We start from the raw sequence: 22,646 nt of genomic DNA on the forward strand, positions 1-22,646 counted from the left end.
AACCCTGACTTTACCCTATACTTACATCAGTTTTACATAAAGCATATGTAAAAATATGAATATTCATTTGTATTTTGATTATATATTCAAATGTCAATGGGATATATATATATATATATTAGTTTATATTTATATATATAATTTATCCATGCATCTCCAAATTTTAAAAAAGTGTATTCATAAAACTCACATTAAATCCTCCCTATTTGAAAACATATATACTCATATTTGTTTTCACACTTATTTTCACACATACATTATTTTGAGTATATGTTTACAGATATACATATGCATTCCCTTACCCTAAATTTACCCAAAATTTAATACTAACTCTGACCTTACCCCATACCTAAACCTAATTTTACATAAAAGCATATATAATAATATTAATATTGATATGTATTTGACATATATTCAATTATTGATGATATACTTCTATATATTAGTACATATTCATATATATAATTTATCCATGCATGTCCAAAATTTTTAAAAAGTATTCATATGAATCACATTAAAACCTTCTATCCAAGGAGAGGAATAGCTGGATCAATGTTGGTTCCATTCCCAGATTTCCAAGGAATCTCCATACTGCTTTCTATATTGGCTGCACCAATTTGCAGTCCCACCAGCAATGTATGAGTGTACTTTTTCCCCACATCTTCGCCTACACTTATTGTTGTTTGTCTTCATAGTAGCTGCCATTCTGACTGGAGTGAGATGGTATCTTAGAGTAGTTTTGATTTGTATTTCTATGATTGCTAGAGATGATGAGCATTTTTTCATATATTATTGATTGATTGTATATCTTCTTCTGAGAAGTGTCTGTTCAGGTCCTTGACCCATTTGTTGATTGGGTTATTTATTTTCCCAGTGCTTACCTTTTTGAGTTCTTTATATACTCTAGATATTAATGTTCTATCTGATGTGTGAGGGTTAAAGGTTTGCTCCCAGGATGTAGGCTCTCTGTTTACTTCACATATTGTTTCTTTTGCTGAGAAAAAACTTTTTAGTTTGATTCCATCCCATTTATTGATTCTTGATTTTAATTCTTACACTATAGGAGTCTTTTTAAGGAAGTTGGGGCCTAATCCCACATGATGAAGATTAGGGCCTACTTTTTCTTCTTTTAGATGCAGAGTCTCTGGTTTGATTCCTAAGTCCTTGATCCATTTTGAGTTAAGTCTTACGCATGGGGAGAGATATAGGTTTAATTTCATTTTATTGCATATGGATTTCCAGTTTTCCCAGCACCATTTATTGAAGATGTTATCTCTTCTCCAGTGCATGTTTTTGGCACCTTTGTCTAATATAATTGTAATTTTGTGGGTTAGTCTCTGTGTCCTTTATTCTGTACCATTGGTCTACCAGTCTGTTTTGGTGCCAATACCATGCTGTTTTTGTTACTATTGCTCTGTAGTATAGTTTAAGATCTGGTATAACGATGCCACCTGCTTGACTCTTCCTGCTAAGGATTTCTTTAGCTATTCTGGGTCTCTTATTTTTTCCAAATGAATTTCATGATTGCTTTCTCTATTTTTGTGAGGAATGCCATTGGGATTTTGATTGGAATTGCTTTAAATCTGTATAGTGCTTTTGGTAGTTTGGTCATTTTGATAATATTAATTCTGTCTATCCAAGAGCAAGATATATCTTTTCATCTTCTAAGGTCTTCTTTGATTTCACTCTTTAGGTTCTGTAGTTTTCATTATACAGATCTTTCACCTCTTTTGTTAAGTTGATTTCTAAGTATCTTTTTTTTTTTTTTTGAGGTTATTGTGAATGGGGTAGTTTTCCTCATTTCCTTCTCAGAGGATTTGTCACTGATATACAAATATCAGTCTTTGATTTATGGGTGTTGATTTTATATCCTGCTACTTTGCTGAATTCATTTACTAGTTCTAGAAGTTTTCTAGTAGAGTTTTTTGAGTCTTCTAGGTATAGAATCACATTGTCAGCAAATAGTGCTAATTTAAGTTCTTCTTTTCCTATACATATCCCTTTGATTTCTTTCATCTAATTGCTCTGGCCAGTATTTCAAGAACTATGTTGAATAGAAATGGTGAAAGAGGGCATCCCTGTCTTGTTTCAGTTTTTAGAGGGAATGCCTTCAATTTTTCTTTGTTTATAATGATGTTGGCCTGAGGCTTAGCATAGATAATCTTTACAATGTTGAGATATGTTCCTGTTATCCCTAGTTTTTCTAGTGTTTTGAACATAAAGGAGTGCTGTATTTTGTGAAATGCTTTTTCTGTGTCTATTGAGATGATCATATGATTCTTATCTTTAAGTCTGTTGATGTGATGAATTACATTTATTGATTTCTGTATGTTGCTTCCCTGGGATGAATCCCACTTGATCATGGCACACAATCTTTTTGATATGTTTTTATATTCAATTTGCCAGAATTTTATTGAGAACTTTTGTATTTATGTACATTAGAGATAATGGTCTGAAGTTTTCTTTCTTTGATGTGTCTTTATATGGATTTGGAATCAGGGTGACATTGACCTAATAGAATGAGTTTGGAATTACTGCCTCTTTTTCTATTTCCTGAAATAAATTGAAGAGTATTGGTATTAGTTCTTCTTTAAAGGTCTTATTAGAACTTGGCTATGTATCCATTCAGTCTTGGGATTTTCTAGGTTGGTAAGCTTTTGATGTATTCTTGTATTTCCTCACTTGATATTGGTCTGTTTAAATTGTGTATATCTTCCTGATTCAATCTGGGCAAATCATATGACTTAAGAAATTTGTCGATGCCTTCAATGTCTTCTATTTTATTGGAGTATATGATTTAAAAATAATTTCTAATTATCCTCTGTATTCTGTAGTGTCTATTGTGATATTACCTTTTTCATCATGTATGCTGGTAATTAGAGTTCTCTCTTTCCTTCTCTTCATTGGCATGGCTAAGGGTCTGTCAATTTTACTTATTTTTTCAAAGAACCAACTTTTTGTTTTGTCAATTTTTTCAATTGTTTCTTTTGTTTCGATTTCATTGATTTAAGCTCTAATTATAATTATTTCTTGCCTTCTACTGCTTTTGCTGCTGGTTTGTTCTTTTTCTAGGGCTTTGAGATGTAGTGTGAGGTCATTTATTTGTTGACTTTTTCTTCTTTTAAGGAATGAACTCCATGCAATGAATTTTCCTCTTAGTATTGCTTTTATAGTGTCCCAGAGATCTCTATATGTTGTGTCTATGTTCTCATTTATCTCTACGAATTTTTAATCTCCTCCTTGATGTCTTCTGTGACCCACTGTTCATTCAGTAGCATATTGTTTAGTTTCCAGGTGATGGATAAATTTTTTTTATTTTGTCATTGATTTCCAGTTCCATTCCATTATGATCTGATAAAATGCATGGTAGAATTTCTACTTTTTTGTATTTGCTAAGAGTTGCTTTGTGGCATAGTATATGGTCTACTTTAGAGAAGGATCCATGTGCTGCTGAGAACAAAGTGTGTCCATTTGATGCGGGTTGAAATATTCTATATATGTCAGTTAAGTCTAAGTTATTGATTGTATTATTGAGTTCTATAGTTTCTTTATTCAACTTTTGTTTGGAAGATCTATCCAGTGGTGAGAGAGGTATATTAAAGTCACCCAGGATTATTGTGTTGTGGTCAATTTGACTCTGGAACTTGAGAAGAGTTTGTTTGATGAACATAGCTGCACCATAGTTTGGGGCATATATATTTATGATTGTTATGTCTTGTTAGTCTTGTTCCCTTAAGCAGTATGTAATATCCATCTTTATGCCTTTTGATTAACCTTGGTTTGAAGTCTACTTTATTTAATATGAGTATGGATGGAAACCCCTGCTTGCTTCCACAGTCCATGTGAGTGGTGGTATGATTTTTCCCAACCTTTCACCTTAGTCTGTGTATATCTTTTCCTATTTGATGAGTCTCCTGAAGGCAGCATATTGTTGAATCTTTTTTTTTTAAGCCAATCTGCTACCTTATGTCTTTTGATTGGTAAATTTAAGCCATTACCATTTAGGGTTACTATTGAGACATGGTGTTTGTATTTCCATCCATATTTGTTTATTTTTGTTATTTTACTTGAATTTGTTTTCCCCTTTGATTAGTTTTTCCTTTAGTGTATTACCCCCTCTGCTAATTTTCATTTCCTCTTCATGAAATATTTTGCCAAGGATGTTGTGTAGTGCCTGTTTTCTAGCTATAAATTCTTTTAACTTTTGTCTATTGTGGAATATTTTTATTTCATCTTCAAATCTAAAGTTTAATTTTGCTGGATACAATATTCTTGGTTGCACTCATTATCTTTCAGAGCTTGATATATGTTGTTCCAGGATCTTCTAGCTTTCAGGGTCTTTGTTGAAAAATCTTTCATTATCCTAATTGGTTTTCCCTTATATGTAACCTGATTCCTTTCTCTTGTGGCTTTTAAAATTCTCTCCTTATTCTATATGTTGGGCATTTTCATTATAATGTGCCTTGGTGTGGGTCTGTTGTGATTTTGTACATTTGGCATCCTGTAGGCTTCTTGAATTTGGATTTCCAATTCATTCTTCATGTTTGGAAAGTTTTCTGATATTATTTCATCGATTAGATTGTTCATTCCTTTGATTTGGACCTCTATGCCTTCCTGTATCCCAATAACTCTTAAATTTGGTCTTTTTATGCTATTCCATATTTCTTGACTGTTCTGCTTGTGGTTTCTTACCATTTTTGCTGTGTGGTCTATATTCTTTTCAAGATCACTTATTTGATATTCATTGTCTGATGTCCTATCTTCTAAGTGGTCTACTCTGTTGGTGATGTTTTCATTTGAGTTTTTAATTTTGTTTATTATTTCTTTCATTTCAAGGATTTCTGTTTGGTCTTTTTGTAGAACCTCTATCTCCCTGTTGAGGTGATCTTTTGCTTCTTGGATTAGTTTATGGAGCTCATTGTGGAAGTGATCTTTCACTGCCTGTATTTGTACACTTATATCTTCTTTGAGACCCCAGAGTATTTTAACCATGTATATCCTGAATTTTTTTTCCTGTCACTTTTTTTGCTATAGCTGCCAATGCTTCCAATGATGTGTTGTCTTGATTTGTTTGTGGTACTTTCCTCCCTTGTCTTTTCAAATTGCTCATGTGTCTTCCTTTCTAGCTCTGTGGATCTGTTGTGTTATTGTTTTTACCCTATAGATTTTTAGTGCTCTTGTAGGGTTCCAAGATCTCTCCTTTGTGGGGAAGAACAGTGTTAACAGATCCCAATATTAACAATACATGAGCTATGAACAAATTGTTGTTATTAAGACATTTACAGTATAGTCTCAATGTCCAGAAATGTTGGATTCAATTATTATTTAAAATATAATCAGTAGTTTCATAAAAAGATTTATAGTTTCTCTTGGTGGACAATGAACTGGGGGTCAGGCAGAGGATTAAATGTTGAGGGGAGAAGATGTGAGGGTATTGAGTTAATATATTTTAGGAAATGTGAAGGAGAAATCTAGTGAAGACAGTTAGTAGTAGGAGAATAGATAGGAGGTAATTTGGGGTAGATAATTACATGGAAAGACAGTAGAGTACATAAAACAACCACACATATGTTTTTAGAAAAATACAGGATTTTAAAATAGTACAATTTGGAGGGTGAAGGAAGAAGAGAAGAAAAGGGGAAAGAAAAAAAGAAAAAAAGAGAAGAAAAAGAAAAAAGGGAGGGCTTATGCAATTCCTCTATATTATATTATTCAGGTGACTCAGTCCTCAAAGTCCTATTTCATGCAAAGTTCTTGGTTTTACATATGTTGGGGATGTGAGGGCCCGAGTATAGAAGAGAAAGAGAAAAAAAAGTACTCTTAGAGATCCGTTTCTTTCTCTTCTCATCCAGTAGGTGTGGTTGTTTCATCCAGTAGGTGTCTCTGACCTCAGGATGGTGTAGGTAACCAGACTGTGAAGACTGGACCTGATGTGGAGTGTCTGGAAGCAGGAAGTGCCGCCCATCAGTCCCAGTAGGGAAACAGTGCCTCACGGGTCTTTTTTTGCCTGAAGATTTCCCAAATCCTGATCTCTCTGTTATGCTCCAGACTTTAGTCCCCTCCCCTCTCTTATTTATCAGGTCCCAACTGCGGGACCTCTCACCCCGAGGCTCACACCAGGTAGGCAGCACCCTGTTCGCACTGCACTCCAGTCCAACTGAGAGCTGATCTTGCATTGGGTGGCCTCTGTGTCAAGTTAATACGATTGGGGAGGGGAGAGGAATTGGAAATCAGGTACCTGCTCAAATAGTGATCCAATCTGGTAGCCATGCCCACCAAACATGGAGAGGAAGGTTTTCCAAGATGGAGTCGGTCTGCTTCCAGTGCCAGGGTATCTGGTGATGTGGGAGGAGCTGGGCAATGGCCTTGTTCTGTGAATAGGTAGCATCTGAGTGACCTGTGTGGGAGCGGAGTGCAGTTTGGAGTTCTGCAGAGGTGCTGATAGATGTTTCTGCTAAGCTGCTTGTGAGCCATGCGTGAGCTAGAACTGTGGGCTTTGGGTCGGGAGTCCAGAGACTTACTTGAGCCCAGAGTCTCTGATTTCTGCATGGGTTGTTGAAGTGCTGGTCACACCAGTCGCAGCACTGGTGATTTCTGAGAAAATCCACTGGCCCCTGTAGATCCCATCTGGGAACTGTCCCCTCCTAATATGGTGAGGATGTTGAGCCAAGATAGCGGTGGTCGGCTTTCAGCACCTGGGTGTCTGGTGAAGTGGGGGGAGCTGGGTGATGGCATTGTGCTGTGGGTAGATAACAGCTGAGTGACCTCCATGGGAGCAGAGTGAATTCTTGGTGATCTGCAGATGGGTTGATAGGTGATTCCGCTAATCACCTATCAACACAGTCCACTACAAGTCTTGCGTGGACTGGAACTTTGGGCTTTGGGTGCTGCTCAAACGCCGGCATCCTACTCGAACACTGAGGCCCAGAGCCCTGCATGGGGTCACAGTGTTGGTAATTTCTGCAGAGAGGAGCTGGATAGGGGTCCTCAAAAACTCTCAGAGATGCAGTATTTCGACTAGGTGAGATCTGGATTGCAGAGCAACACAGAATGCTGCTTCCCTCTGGTCTGCCATCTTGAAGTCCTTAATCTTTTCTTATGTAAATATTTATTCCCTATTTCTAACCCTAACCCTACAAACTATTTAATGCTATTCCTAAAATTACTCCTTTATTTAACTAAATATATATTTACATAAAAGTGTATTGAGTATTCATGAGTATTTTGACTTATGTGTACAATTATCAATGTTATATTTACACATATATTATTATACATTTATATACATGATTTATCCATGCATCCCTACATTAAAAAGAAGCATATTCATACAACACACTTTAAACAATTCTGTATTTCAAAACATAAATATTTATAAATGTTTTCATATAGGTTTTCAAGTGTACATTTTTATGAATATTCATGTTTCCCAATATACATATTCATTCCCAAGCACTAAAGTCAACCATGCACAAAATTTAATATTAACTCTAAATTTAATAATTTAAATAACGAAATCAAATATAACATAAAAAGGATTATAGAAATATGAATATTTATGTGTATTTGACATATTTAAATATCAGTTGTATATTTTCATATATTTTTTTTTATTGATTGTTCCAAACATTACAGAGCTCTTGATAAATCATCTTTCATACATTTGACTCTATTGGGTTTTGAACTCCCATTTCTACCCCAAATACAGATAGCAGAATCACATCTGTTACATACTCACATTTTTGCATAATGGCATATTATTGACTGTCTTAATCTGCTACCTTTCCTAACCCCTACTATCCCCACTCCCCTCCCCTCCCACCTTCCCTCTCTGCTTCCTCAGCTGTTGTTCAATTCTCTCCCTTTTATTTCCCCCCTCCCCCTTGCCCATCATAACCTCTTATACTTTTGTGTATCATTGAAGGTCTCCTACCATTTGCAAATCCTTTCCCTTCTCTCTCCCTTTCTCTCCCCCCACTCGTCTTTGTTTACAGTGAGTCTTTTCCTCATGCTCTTCCTTCCTGTTTTGTTCTTAGTTGCTCTCTTTATATCAAAGGAGACATTTGGCATTTGTTTTTTAGGGCTTGGCTAGCTTCACTTAGCATAATCTGCTCTAATGCCATCCATTTCCCTGCAAATTCTATGATTTTGTCGTTTCTTATTGCTGCATAATACTCCATTGTACATAAATGCCACATTTTTTTTATCCATTCATCTATTGAAGGGCATCTGGGTTGGTTCCACAGTCTAGCTATTGTGAATTGTGCCGCTATAATCATTGATGTGGCCGTATCCCTATAGTGCGCTCTTTTAAGGTCCTCAGGGAATAGCTGGGTCAAATGGTGGATCCATTCCCAGCTTTCCCAGGAATCTCCATACTGCTTTCCAAATTGGCCTCACCATTTTGCAGTCCCACCAGCAGTGTACAAGTGTACCCTTTTCCCCACATCCTCGCCAACACTTATCGTTGTTTGACTTCATAATGGCTGCCAATCTTACTGGAGTGAGATGGTATCTTAGGGTGGTTTTGATTTGCATTTCTCTGATTGCTAATGATGGTGAGCATTTTATCATGTAATTGTTGATTGATTTTATGTCCTCCTCTGAGAAATGTCTGTTCAGGTCCTTGGCCCATTTGTTGATTGGATTATTTGTTATCTTATTATTTAATTTTTTGAGTTCTTTGTACATTCTGGATATTAGGGCTCTATCTGATGTGTGGGGGGTAAAAATTTGTTCCCAGGATGTAGGCTCTCTATTTACCTCTTTTATTGTTTCTCTTGCTGAGAAAAAACTTTTTAGTTTAAGTAAGTCCCATTTGTTTATTCTTGTTGTTAACTCTTGGGCTATGGGAGTCCTATTAAGGAATTTGGAGCCCGACCCCACAATATGTAGATCGTAGCCAACTTTTTCTTCTATCAGACGCAGTGTCTCTGGTTTGATATCTAGCTCCTTGATCCATTTTGAGTTAACTTTTGTGGCTGGTGAGAGAAAGGGATTCAATTTCATTTTGTTGCATATGGATTTCCAATTTTCCCAGCACCATTTGTTGAAGATGCTATCCTTCCTCCATTGCATGTTTTTAGCCCCTTTATCAAATATAAGATAGTTGTAACTTTGTGGATTAGTCTCTGTATCCTCTATTCTGTACCATTGGTCCACCCGCCTGTTTTGGTACCAGTACCATGCTGTTTTTGTTACTATTGCTTTGTAATACAGTTTGAACTCTGGTATCGCTATACCTCCAGATTCACACTTCCTGCTTAGAATTGCTTTTGCTATTCTGGGTCTTTTGTTTTTCCATATGAATTTCATGATTGCTTTATCTATTTCTTCAAGAAATGCCGTTGGGATTTTGATTGGCATCGCATTAAACCTGTAGAGAACTTTGGGTAATATCGCCATTTTGATGATGTTAGTTCTGCCTATCCATGAACAGGGTACATTTTTCCATCTTCTGAGATCTTCTTCTATTTCTCTCTTTAGGGTTCTGTAGTTTTCATTGTATAAATCTTTCACTTCTTTTGTTAGGTTGATTCCCAAGTATCTTATTTTCTTTGGGGATATTGTGAATGGAGTGGTTTTCCTTATTTCCATTTCAGAGGTTTTGTTGCTGATATACAGGAATGCCTTTGATTTATGCGTGTTGATTTTATAACCTGCCGCTTTGCTGAATTCATTTATTAACTCTAGCAGCTTCTTTGTAGACCCTTTTGGGTCTGTTAAGTATATTATCATGTCATCCGCAAATAGTGATAATTTAACTTCTTGTTTTCCTATTTTTATGCCTTTAATTTCTTTTGTCTGTCTAATTGCTCTGGCTAGTACTTCGAGAACTAAATTGAATAGAAGTGGTGATAGAGGGCACCCCTGTCTTGTTCCAGATTTTAGGGGGAATGCCTTCAATTTTTCTCCATTTAGGATGATGCTAGCCTGAGGTTTAGCATATATAGCTTTTACAATGTTGAGGTAAGTTCCTGTTATCCCTAGTTTTTCTAGTGTTTTGAACATAAAGGGATGCTGTACTTTGTCAAATGCTTTTTCTGCATCTATGGAGATGATCATATGGTTCTTGTCTTTAAGTCTATTGATGTGGTGAATAGCATTTATTGATTTCCGTATATTGAACCATCCTTGCATCCCAGGGATGAATCCTACTTGGTCATGGTGCACAAGTTTTCTGATATGTTTTTGTATTCGATTCGCCAGAATTTTATTGAGAATTTTTGCATCCAAGTTCATTAGAGATATTGGTCTGTAGTTTTCTTTCCTTGAAGTATCTTTGTCTGGTTTTGGGATCAGGGTGATGTTGGCCTCATAGAATGAATTTGGAAGAGATCCTTCTTTTTCTATTTCTTGAAATAGCTTGAAAAGTATTGGTATTAATTCTTCTTTGAAGGTTTTGTAGAACTCCGCTGTATACCCATCCGGTCCAGGGCTTTTCTTGGTTGGTAGTCTTTTGATGGCTTCTTCAATTTCTTCCTTTGTTATTGGTCTGTTTAAATTTTGTGTGTCTTCCTGTCTCAATCTGGGCAAATCATATGCCTTAAGAAATTTATCAATATCTTCACTATCTTCTATTTTATTGGAATATAGGGTTTCAAAATACTTTCTAATTATCTTCTGTATTTCTGTAGTGTCTGTTGTGATATTGCCTTTTTCATCCCGTATGTTAGTAATTTGAGTTCTCTCTCTTCTTCTTTTCGTTAGTATGGCTAAGGGCTTGTCTATCTTATTTATTTTTTCAAAGAACCAACTTTTAGTTTTATCTATTTTTTCAATGGTTGTTTTTGTTTCAATTTCGTTGATTTCTGCTCTAATTTTAATTATTTCTTGTCTTCTACTACATTTGCTGTTGTTTTGCTCTTCCTTTTCTAGATTTTTGAGGCGTAGTGTGAGTTCATTTATTTGTTGGTTTTTTCTTTTTTTGAGAAAAGAACTCCAAGAAATGAATTTCCCTCTTAAAACTGCTTTCATTGTGTCCCATAGATCCTGGTATGTTGTGTCTGTATTATCATTTGACTCTAAGAATTTTTTCATCTCCTCCTTTATGTCTTCTGTAACCCATTGATCATTCAATAACATATTGTTCATTTTCCATGTGGTGTAGGGTTTTTCCTTCCTTCTTTTATCATTGATTTCCAATTTCACTCCATTATGGTCAGATATGGTGCATGGTATAATCTCCACACCTTTATATTTACTAAGAGTTGCCTTATGGCATAATATATGGTCTATCTTTGAGTAGGATCCATGTGCTGCTGAGAAGAACGTGTATCCACTTGATGATGGTTGATATATTCTATATATGTCGGTTAAGTCTAGGTTGTTGATTGTGCTGTTGAGTTCTATAGTTTCTTTATTCAATTTTTGTCTAGAGGATCTGTCTAATGGCGAGAGCGGTGTGTTGAAATCACCCATAATTATTGTGTTGTGGTCTATTTGACTCTTGAACTTGAGGAGGGTTTGTTTTATGAACGTTGCAGCTCCATTGTTTGGTGCATACACATTGATAATTGTTATGTCTTGTTGGTGGATTGTTCCTTTTAACAGTATATAGTGCCCTTCTTTATCTTTCTTGATTAACTTAGGTTTGAAGTTGATTTTATTCGATATGAGTATGGCCACTCCTGCTTGTTTCCGAGGGCCATGTGAGTGGTATGATTTATCCCAACATTTTACCTTCAGCCTGTGTATGTCTTTTCCTATCATATGAGTCTCCTGAAGGCAGCATATTGTTGGATTTATTTTTTTGATCCAGGTTACTAGCCTATGTCTCTTGATTGGTGAGTTTAGGCCATTAACATTTAAGGTTACAATTGAGATATGATCTGTACTTCCAGTCATGCTTCTTTATTTATTTATTTTAGTTTGGCTAATTTTACTTTTTGGTTATTTTCCTTCCCCTTTACTGAGCTACTTCCTGCTATTGGTTTTGTGCACTATTTTTCAACTCCTCTTCTTGTAGTATTTTGCTCAAAATACTTTGCAGTGCTGGTTTTCTTGCTGCAAATTCTTTTAGCTTTTGTTTATCATGAAAGACTTTAATTTCGTTGTCAAATCTGAAGCTCAATTTTGCTGGATACAGTATTCTTGGTTGGAATCCATTATTTTTCAGAGTTTGAAATACATTGTTCCAGGATCTTCTCGCTTTCAAAGTCTGTGATGAGAAATCCGTCGTTAACCTAATTGGTTTACCCCTGAATGTGATCTGCCTCTTTTCTCTCGTAGCTTTTAATATTCTCTCCTTGTTCTGTATGTTGGCTATCTTCATTATTATGTGTCTTGGAGTTGGTCTATTATGGTTTTGAATGCTTGGGGTCCTGTAGGCTTCCAGGATTTGGCAATCCATTCTATCTTTCATCTCTGGGAAGTTTTCTACAATTATTTCATTTAATATGCTGTCCATTCCTTTGGTTTGAATCTCTGTTCCTTCTTCTATCCCAATGACTCTCAAATTTGTTTTTTTTATGACGTCCCATATCTCTTGAATAGATTGCTCGTGAGTTTTAAGCATCTTTTCTGTGTTGACTATACTCTTTTCAAGTTGATAAACCTTGTCTTCATTATCTGATGTTCTGATTTCTACTTGATCAAGTCTATTTGTAATATTCTCGTTTGAAATTTTAATTTGGTTTATAGTTTCCTGCAATTCTAGGATTATCGTTTGATTTTTTTTAAGATCTCTATCTCCTGGTAGAGCTCATTCTTTGCCATTTGAATTTGTTTGTTTAATTCATTTTCAAAATATACTTTTATTTCTTGGACTTGCTGTCTCACGTCTTCTCTAATATTCCTTTCCATTTGAGTTAGGTATGCCTTGAGTTCTTTCCCTATCCCTGCTTCTGATGTTTCTATGTCCTCCTGTAGCATTAAGTTGCCTTGCATTGTTTGTAATCCTTTTTTCCCTTGTTTTCTCATGTTGTCCACGTTGCTTCCCAGCTCTTTTTGATTGTTGTGTTTCTGCTCTCTTCTATAGCTTTGTTTTGGTTCTTGTTTGGTTCTCCTTTGTGTTGTTAAACTATGCCTGCTAACTTGGATTCCGCTGGGAAGGAATTCTGAGGTCCGAGCTCCAGTGACAACACTGCTCTGCTATGGCGGGCCCCAGGCTCCTTGCTGGGGTGTCCTAAAGGGGGGTGTGACTGGACTGCCTCTGTTTGATTTCGGTTCCCAGTCACAGCGGGCAGGCAGTCTCCAGCCGCCCAGTATCACAGGCCGCTGGCGGGTGATCGGTCGTCCGCAGGCGGCGTTCTCCTACCGCCCAGTTACGCAGGCAGTGGGTGAACTGTCGCAGGCGGGCCTGTGGTTTCCAGCCGCCCACTGGCCAGGGTCTTGCCTCTAGTCTCCTGGTTTCTCCTGTTAGTCTTGATTTTTCCTGTTTTGTTGTTGCAATCTGTTTTGATGTTGCAATCTGTGGGAGAGTGGCGGTGTATCCTTCAGCTTTACCGGATGGTGGCTGCTGACTGCCTCGGTGGAGTGTCCGCTGTGGGGGATGGGACTGTACCGCTTCCTTCCCCTTCTGAGATCCCGTACTCGGCCCAAGGATCAGTGTGGGCTTGGCTGGCGGGATTCCACCTAATGGCAGTCCCTAATCTCCCTGCTTGCTAATTCTTTCATATATTTGTATAGAGAATTTATACACGCATCCTCAAATTTAAAAAGTGTTCCTGCACAAGTCACTTTACACTATTCCCTATTTCAAAACATATATGTTTTCATACATACTTTCAGTCATACATTCTTATGAATATTCATGTTTTCCAATATACATATTCATTTCCTAACCATAGCCTCAACTAAAACCAAAATTTGTTACCAACCCTAAATTTAGTTTGATACTTAAAGCTAACATAACATAAAAGCATATACATTAAATTAATATTTATGTATATTTTGATTATATATTTAATTATCAATGGTATATTTGTATATGTCATTATATATTCATATTATTTATCCATACATCCCATGATTAGAAAAAAATTATATTCATATGACTCACTTTAAACCCTTCCCTATTTCAAAACATATGTACTTATATATGTTTTCATACATATTTACAAATGTACATTCTTATGAATATTCCTATTTCCCAATATACACATTCATTCCTTAATTCTAACCCTCTTCTAACCCAAAATTTAATATTAACCCTATCTGTATCTCTATAATTGAACCTAATTAAACATAAAAGCATATATATTTATATGAGTATTTATGTGTATTTTGGCTTATATATTTAATTATCAATGGAATATTTCTCTATATATCATTATATGTTTATATGCATCATTTATGCATGCATTTCTCCTCAAAAAATTGTGCATTCATATGACTCACTTTAAAACTTTCACTATTTCGAAACAAATATATAGCAGGCATATATTCTTATGAATATTCATATTTGCCACTATACTCCCCAAATCCTAACCCTAACCCTAACCCAACCCAAAATTTAATAATAACCAACTCTAACCTTAATTCTAACCTAATCCTAATTTAATATAAAGCATATATATTAATATGAATATTTTTTAATATTTATTTTTTAGATGTAGTTGGACACAATATCTTTTATTTTTATTTATTTATTTATTTTTATGTGGTGCTGAGGCTCAAACCCAGGGCCTCACATGTGCTAGGCGAGTGCTCTACCGCTGAGCCACAATCCCAGTTCTGATTAGGGAATGACTATGTATGATGGAAACATGAATGTTCATTAAAATGTACACCTAAATATATTATGAAAGTATATGTTTTATTCATGCATTCCCAAATTAGAAGTATTGTATTCATATGTCTCACTTCACTCTTCCGTATGTCAAAATATATATACATTATATTTATGCTTTCATACATATATTCAAATGTACATTTTTATGAACATTCATGTTTCCCATCATACATAGTCATTCCCTAATCATAACCATAATCCGACCAAAATTGTAATACTAACTCTAATATTACCCCATACCTAAACCTAATTTAACTTTAAAGCATATATATTAATATGAATATTTATGTGTATCTTATACACATTTAAATATCAATGGTATATTTTATATATTATATATTCATATATATGATTTATCCATGCATCCTCAAATTAGAAAAAAAAATATATTTATAGGGCTCGCTTTAAATCCTTCCTTATTTCAAAACATTTATATTTATATATTTTTATACATATTTTTGCCTAAAGTCTTATGAATATTTGTTTCCTGATGAACATATTATTTCCCTAAAACTATCCCTTAATTCACCTATAATTTAATATTTAACCCTAACTCTATACCTAAACCTAATTTCACATAAAAGGATATGTCTTTTTTGTCCTGAAATAAGACTTTATTATTCTGTTCTTCCGTCCACATAAAAAAGAAAAAAGAAAAATTTATGTGATTACCACCACCAAATAGGCAGAGCAGGTTGCTTATCAAGGCAGCAACTTGGAGTTAGAGAAAGCAGCCCTGAAGGACGGGCCCTTTGCACTAGCAGAATGTTATTTGAGGCACAACACTGTCTTTTCAACAACAGAGACACACAGCAGTTTAAACATAAGAAAACACAAAATGAGTTCTGGGGAACCCAACCAACAAGAAATCATGTAACTGACAATGGTCAATATATGGGTCTGAGCATGAAAAACAGGAGGAAAACAACAAAAGATTTTGCTGCCACTTGCTTCAGACGACAAGACACTGAGCTTTCAGAAGGCCATGTTGACTTTCCTACCCCTGGCTTCATGTGACCCAACGTCTCCAAACCTTCGGAGTTTTCACAATGAGCAGGTGCAGAAGTCAGTACTTTCTGAAGGTGACTCAGTCCAATTCCATCAGAGAGGAGGCCACTTCATGGTCAATGGGGGGTAGTGTCAGAGTCAGACCTGGGTGATCTGGTTCAGGTTTTCTACTTCCATTGCAATCAGAGTGTTGGTTGGGGCTGCAGCTCATCTGAAGGCTTGACTGGAGCTGGGAGTCCATTTCCTGGATGACTCCTTGCTGAGAGGTTGGCAGGAGTTCTCTGTTGGTTGCCACGTGAACCTCTTTATAAATTGCTTGATGAGCCTCACAATATGACAGCTCACTTTCCCCCAGAGCAAACAACCACAAGTCCAAGAGGGTCCTTCTGAATCTTCCCAGCTGTCCCTGGTGGTCCTGAGTGCCAATAGCTCACCATCTCCTTTTAGACATGAGAACATTTGGCCAAAGACAAAAGAGTCAGCTTTCTGTAGACTCCTGGGTCCTGTGTTACCCCTCTGGACCTCCATTTTCTCCTCTGTCAAATGAGAGGATTGGGTACAGCTGATCTCCCAGATTCCTCCATTCCTCCCATCTGAATCTTGCATACTTCAGAGTAGCTGGGCTGCTCAGGAGACCGGGGAATAACAGGAGTGGCTCTGTTCTGCTCACAGGCTTCCCACCAGAGGCCCTTTCTAGTCACTGTTACTGACCCTGAGTCCCTGGGAGAGGAGTGGGCTTCATCTCACTTTCTTACTACCTTGCCATGATGCCCGGAGGCTCAGGGAGGGTTGACCCGCTATAGGAAGGGCTGAGGCTCTTTGAGTTCAAGGATATGTCTTTATAAATATTTGTGTATTTTGACTTCTGAGTTTAATTATCATTTGCATATATAATTATATATTTATATATATGGTTTCTCCATGCATTCCCAAATTTTATAATGTGTATTCATATTACATTAAACCCTTCCCAATTCAAAAGATATATATGTTTTAGCATACTACAGGACACAGCCACATCAATGTTTACAGCAGCACAACTCACAATATCTAAACTGTGGAGCCAATCTAAATACCCTTCAGTGGATGCATGGATAAAAATATTGTGGCATATATACACAATGGAATTTTACTCAGCATTAAAAGAGAATAAAACCATGGCATTTGCAGGTAAATGGATGGCGCTGGAAAGATAATGCTAAGTGAAATTAGTCAATCCCCCCAAAACAAATGCCAAATGTTTTCTCTGATATAAGGAGGCTGATTCATAGTGGGGTAGGGAGGGGGAGCATGGGAGGATTAGATGGATTAGATAGGGAAGAGGGGTGGGAGGGAAAGGGAGGGGGCAGGGGATTAGCAAGGTGGAATGTGATGGATATGATTATCCAAAATACATGTATGAAGACACGAATTGGGTGTCAATATACTTTATATATAAACAGAGATATGAAAAATTGTGGTATATATGTATAATAAGAATTGTAATGCATTCCGCTGTCATGTATTAAAAAAATAAAATCAATAAAACTAAAAAAATGTTTTTATATATATTTTGTGTATACATTCTTATGAATATTAATGTTTCTGATACACATATTAATTCCCTAACCCTAAACATAAAACTACACAAAATTTAATACTAACCCTAAATTTACTCCAAGATCTAAACCCAATTTAACATAAAAGCATGTATATTAACATGAATATTTACATGTATATTGACTTATATATTCAATTATCAGTGGTAACATTTGCATATATATTATTATACATTCATTTAAGTTTCATCCTTGCATTTCCATATTATAATAATTGTATTGATATGACTAACTTCACACCCTTCCCTATTTCAAAACATGTAATTTATGTTTTTATACATATTTTATATGTACATTCTTATGAATATTCATATTTCCCAATTACTTATTCATCAAAGTTTAATACTAATCCTAAATGCATCCCTTTAACTAAACATATTTAACATAAAAGCATGCATATTAATGAGTATTTATGTATATTTGACATATATATTCAATTATCAATGGTATGTTTGCATATATATCATTATATATTCATATGTTTATCCATGTGTCCCCAACACATAACATAAAACCCTAACCCAACATAAAATTGAATATTAAATTTAACTCTCATTCTATACCTAAATCTAACATTAAAACACATATTAATTTGAATAGTCATGTATATTTTGACTTATATATTTAATTACCAATGATATTTTCATATGTTATTATATACTCATGTTTGTAATTTATCCCATGCATCCCCAAATTTTCAAGGGTGTATTAACATGACTCACTTTAAACCCTTCCCTATTTCAAAACATATTTCTATAGATGTTCATATAAATTTTAATGTGTACATTCATATGAATATTAAATTTCTGATATACATTCATTCCCCAACCCTAAACCTATCCCTACACAAAATTTAATACCAATCCTAAATGTATTTCTCTACATAAACCTAATTTAACATAAGATAATATATATTAATGTAATATTTATGTGTATTTTTCCTTAAATATTCAATTCTCAATGGTATATTTGTATATATTATTACATATTCATATGTGTGATTTATCCATGCATCCGTAAATTTAAAGAGTCTATTCATATGATTCACCTTAATCCCTTCTCTATTTCAAATCACATATATTTATGTTTTTATAATATTTTCATACATACATTCTCTTTTTTTTGTAGTTGTAGATGGACAGCATGTCTTTTGTATGTGTTCCTAGTCACTGATGTGATAGATGGTCACTCTGCTACCTCAGTTGTGGGAGGGAGAGATGCAGTGTCAAATCAACGCTGGTGAGAGAGCTGGAAGATGAGAAACCGGAGTCGACATTCAACAAGCTCAGTGGATGTTCAGCAAGCTCAAGCTCATTTGTTTTTGGAATGCATACAGCTGTTAGAGTTCAGGTAGGGTGTGCCCACCAATCACACATGAGCTCCTTAACATCTATAAGCCAATCACCTTATGCTTAATGTAACCGCACTATGAGGAAGCACTGAATATTGCTGTCCTGATGGAAGGCAGCTTGGAAGGGTCTTTTAGGGTTAGGGTTTGGGAATAAATATGTATATTAGAAAACAAATATTCATAAGAATGTGTGCTAAAATGTTTGAAAACATATGTTTTGAAATAACAAAGGGTTTATTCTGAAGTCACTTTTTAAACTTTGGGATGCATGGATAAATTTTATATATTAATATTTAATAACATACAAATATACCTTGATTGAATATCAATGTCAAAATACACATAAATATTCATATTATTATATATGCTATTATGGAAAATTATGTTTAAGTATAGGATGAGATAGAATTAGTATTAAATTTTGGGTAGGATTAGGGCTAGGGAATAATATGTATATAAAAAAATATGAATATTCATGAGAATATATACATGAAAATACATATGAAACATGACTTGAAATAGGGAAGTGTTTAATGTAAATACAATGAAGTAACTTTTCTTAATTTGGGGATGCATTGATGAAGTATATATATGAATATATCATAATATATATATACAAATATACTATTGATTATTAAATAGCTGAGTCAAAATATACATATATTCATATTATTATATATGCTCTTATGTAAAATTATGTTTAGGTATAGAGGTAAGGTTAGGGTTAGTATTAAATTTGGGGTTGGGCTAGGGTTAGGATTAGGGAATGAATATGTATATGGGGAAATTGCAACATAATGATTTGCCCATTCAAGGATTAGCTATTATCCTGAAATAAGCCTATCTTTTTAAATGGCAAAGTCAATCTTTCAAAAATTGCAAATAGAGAGCTCCTTACATTAATCAAATACTAGGAAAGTTATATGTTCCAAAGTGGGGTATCACTTCAGCAGCTAGATTAGCTTCACAGAATAGCCAAAATATCATTTTTATTAACATAGAACACAATTATTTTGTGATTTTAAGACTTTTTAAAAGAGTGTTTTTCTTTGTTTTCTTTTTCTGGTTTTTGATACTGGGGCTTGAACCCAGGGATGCTTTATCACTGAGCTACATCCACAGTACTTTTTATTTTTAGACAGGGTCTTGCTATGTTGCTAAGGCTGATCTCAAACTTGCGATCCTCCTGCCTTAGCCTTCTCAGTTGCTGGGATTACAGGAGTGTACCACCACACCTTGCCTAAAAGGAGTATTTTCAAAATTGTTAAATATGTGACATAACTATCTGTGGAATGAAGAGAAACTAGGAAAGAATTTGAGTCAGTTGATTAAGTTGAAGAGGACCATAGAGAAAAAGAAAAGAAACAAAGAGGCAAATTACAACTAGGATGGATAAAAAGTGAGCATAGTGTCCTCGCATCCACTGTCATTTAACCAGGACATTTTCAGTGCTTAGATAAAGAGCATGCTACAGCAAGAAAAATATGGGCTAGAAATCCAACATCCATAAATTTTAAATCTCAGCTCTGTCATTAAAAAATTTTGTGACACTGGACAATCTAATGTTTTGAGTCAGTTTCTTCATTTATGAAAACTGGAGAAAACTACCACTGAGCAATTTGGTTTGAAGATTAAATGAAGTAATGGGCATGCACCTGTCTAGTATTCAAAGTGGCATAACATAAACACTCATTGCTACTTTCTGCTCCCTCAGCTGTAGTTAAGTTAGTGTAAAGCAGCTTTAAATGCTATTAGACAGAAAAAAACATATGTGAGAGTTCTGAGGCTATGTAGTAAGAATTCAATTCTGGTACCAGATTTAATTCTTGGCCTCTGCAACTTCCTTGCAATGTGAGTTGTACAAAGGACTTTATCTTTTCGTAGCTTCGGTTTCCATATTAGTAGATGGGGCTACTCATCATGTAGTGTCAGAACGAAATGAACAATATCGAGAGGATTAAATTAGATAAAACTTAGCACACAGTGTGGTACATAGTGAGCTCTCAATAAATACTAGCCAGAATTTTTGGCTTAGACAAAACCCCTAGCATCATTCAAGGTCAAACTTTTCCCTCCTTACCATCACAAGTCCTGCCCACTGGACCTTGCATCAGACTGCACTCAAAGACTTGTATATTTTGGCTAAAGGTTAAGAATTAGGAACGAAGGGATGCTCAGCTTTAATGTGGGAAATTATGATTATCTGCTCCCCAGCTTCAGCCTTGGCAAAGTCTCAAACACCTACTTCAAGGTACTTCCTGACATACAGCATTTGTGTGTAATCAATGACCATGTGATTAAAGGATATGACTATACCTAATTGCTATAGTACTCTGGTTCATTATTAATAATTGATTAATAAAAACATTGTACATATAATGTGGAATGAAAATCGTTTTTATATGCTGAATTCTATCCAATCAGCTGGTGTAAATGTACCTTCAGAATGCAAGTCCTTCTCATATACTTGCTGAAGATTCTTTCTACTCAAGACAAAGACACTGAAATTGGTGTGTATACAGCTAAAGTTGATATGTAAATACAAATTCAAAAGCAATATTTCCATCTTGGGATTGGTATTTGCAACATTACTCTATTGCCACATTTCTAGAACCAAGATGTTAGTCCATTTGGGCTGCTGTAACAAATGTCTTAGACTGTTTTGCTTATAAAAAAAGAGTAATGTATTTCTCACAGTACTGAAATCTGAAAAGCTCAAGATCAGGTGCCGGCAGATTTGGTATTTGTCAAGGGCTTTTTGGCAAAGATGGCAACTTCTGTGTCCTCATATGGGGGAAGGGGCAAGGTAAGTCTTTGGCACCTCTTACGTAAGGTTATCCCAGTTTATGAGAGTTCCACATTCTGACATAATCACCTCCCAAAGGCCCATATCATTAATACCATTTAAGGTGATCAGGTTTCAACCTGTGAATTGAGGGTGGGGGAGAGACATAAAAATTCAGAGCATAGCACATGGTTTAGGAACAATATTTTTTCCTCAACCACATGATGCAGTAAATACTAGAAAAAAATACTAGAAATAAAAAGGGGAGATGCTTTTACTCTGGTCAATTACAAATGGAGGAAAAGCAAATTCTAACTTCATAGCCTTCATTATGGGTCGTTCCTTACTCTCTACTCCATTCTGCAAAGTAACTATTTAATATCTTAAGTGAGTAATTTTATGAGTTTAGGGGGTAATTTAACTGCTGATAATGCTGAAAAACTAATGATTCTAAACTGTCAGTTTTTTTAAAATGACCAATGTTCTAATAAAGTTAATTTTTTAAAAAAATCATTTATTCATGTATTCTAAAAGCTTATCCTATGATAAAGTTCTGTTTGGGCCTGGGCCAATATTAACTTCAAGACTCATGGAGTACTTGATAAATGTGTGTATTTAAGTGCACTGTGAATGTGACTCAGCCATATACCACAGGAGAGGCATGGTTATCAGCAAAGCCACACACCCTGTACAGCCCTGTCTCCAGGTCATCTGTCTTGCCAGGTTCATGGACCTCATGTCAGAGGTTGACCAGGACACTACTATACCAATAATTATGTCCATCTATCTCACTCCTCAATTAGGAGAAAGAAGATAAGGGAGTGGGTTGCACATTTAGATGAAAAATAAGACATGGCCCTCTGTGGCTAGGTTCTAGACTTCAGATTGCCAATTTATCCCATTTTGTTATTTTTCAGGCCAGAATAATAGGCTGAAAACTTCTCTTATAAATGAAATATTCCTTCTTCTCCTGCTCTTCGTCCCTACTCTGTCCTTAGCTACTCCCCTTATATCAAAGAAGTCATTTGGCATTTGTTTTTTAGGGATTGGCTAGCTTCACTTAGCATAATCTGCTCTAATGCCATCCATTTCCCTCCAAATTCTATGATTTTGTCATTTCTTAATGCAGAGTAATACTCCATTGTGTATAAATGCCACATTTTTTTTTAT

The sequence above is a fragment of the Urocitellus parryii genome, chromosome 1 (genome assembly GCF_045843805.1).
Source record: "Urocitellus parryii isolate mUroPar1 chromosome 1, mUroPar1.hap1, whole genome shotgun sequence".
NCBI lineage: Eukaryota > Metazoa > Chordata > Mammalia > Rodentia > Sciuridae > Urocitellus > Urocitellus parryii.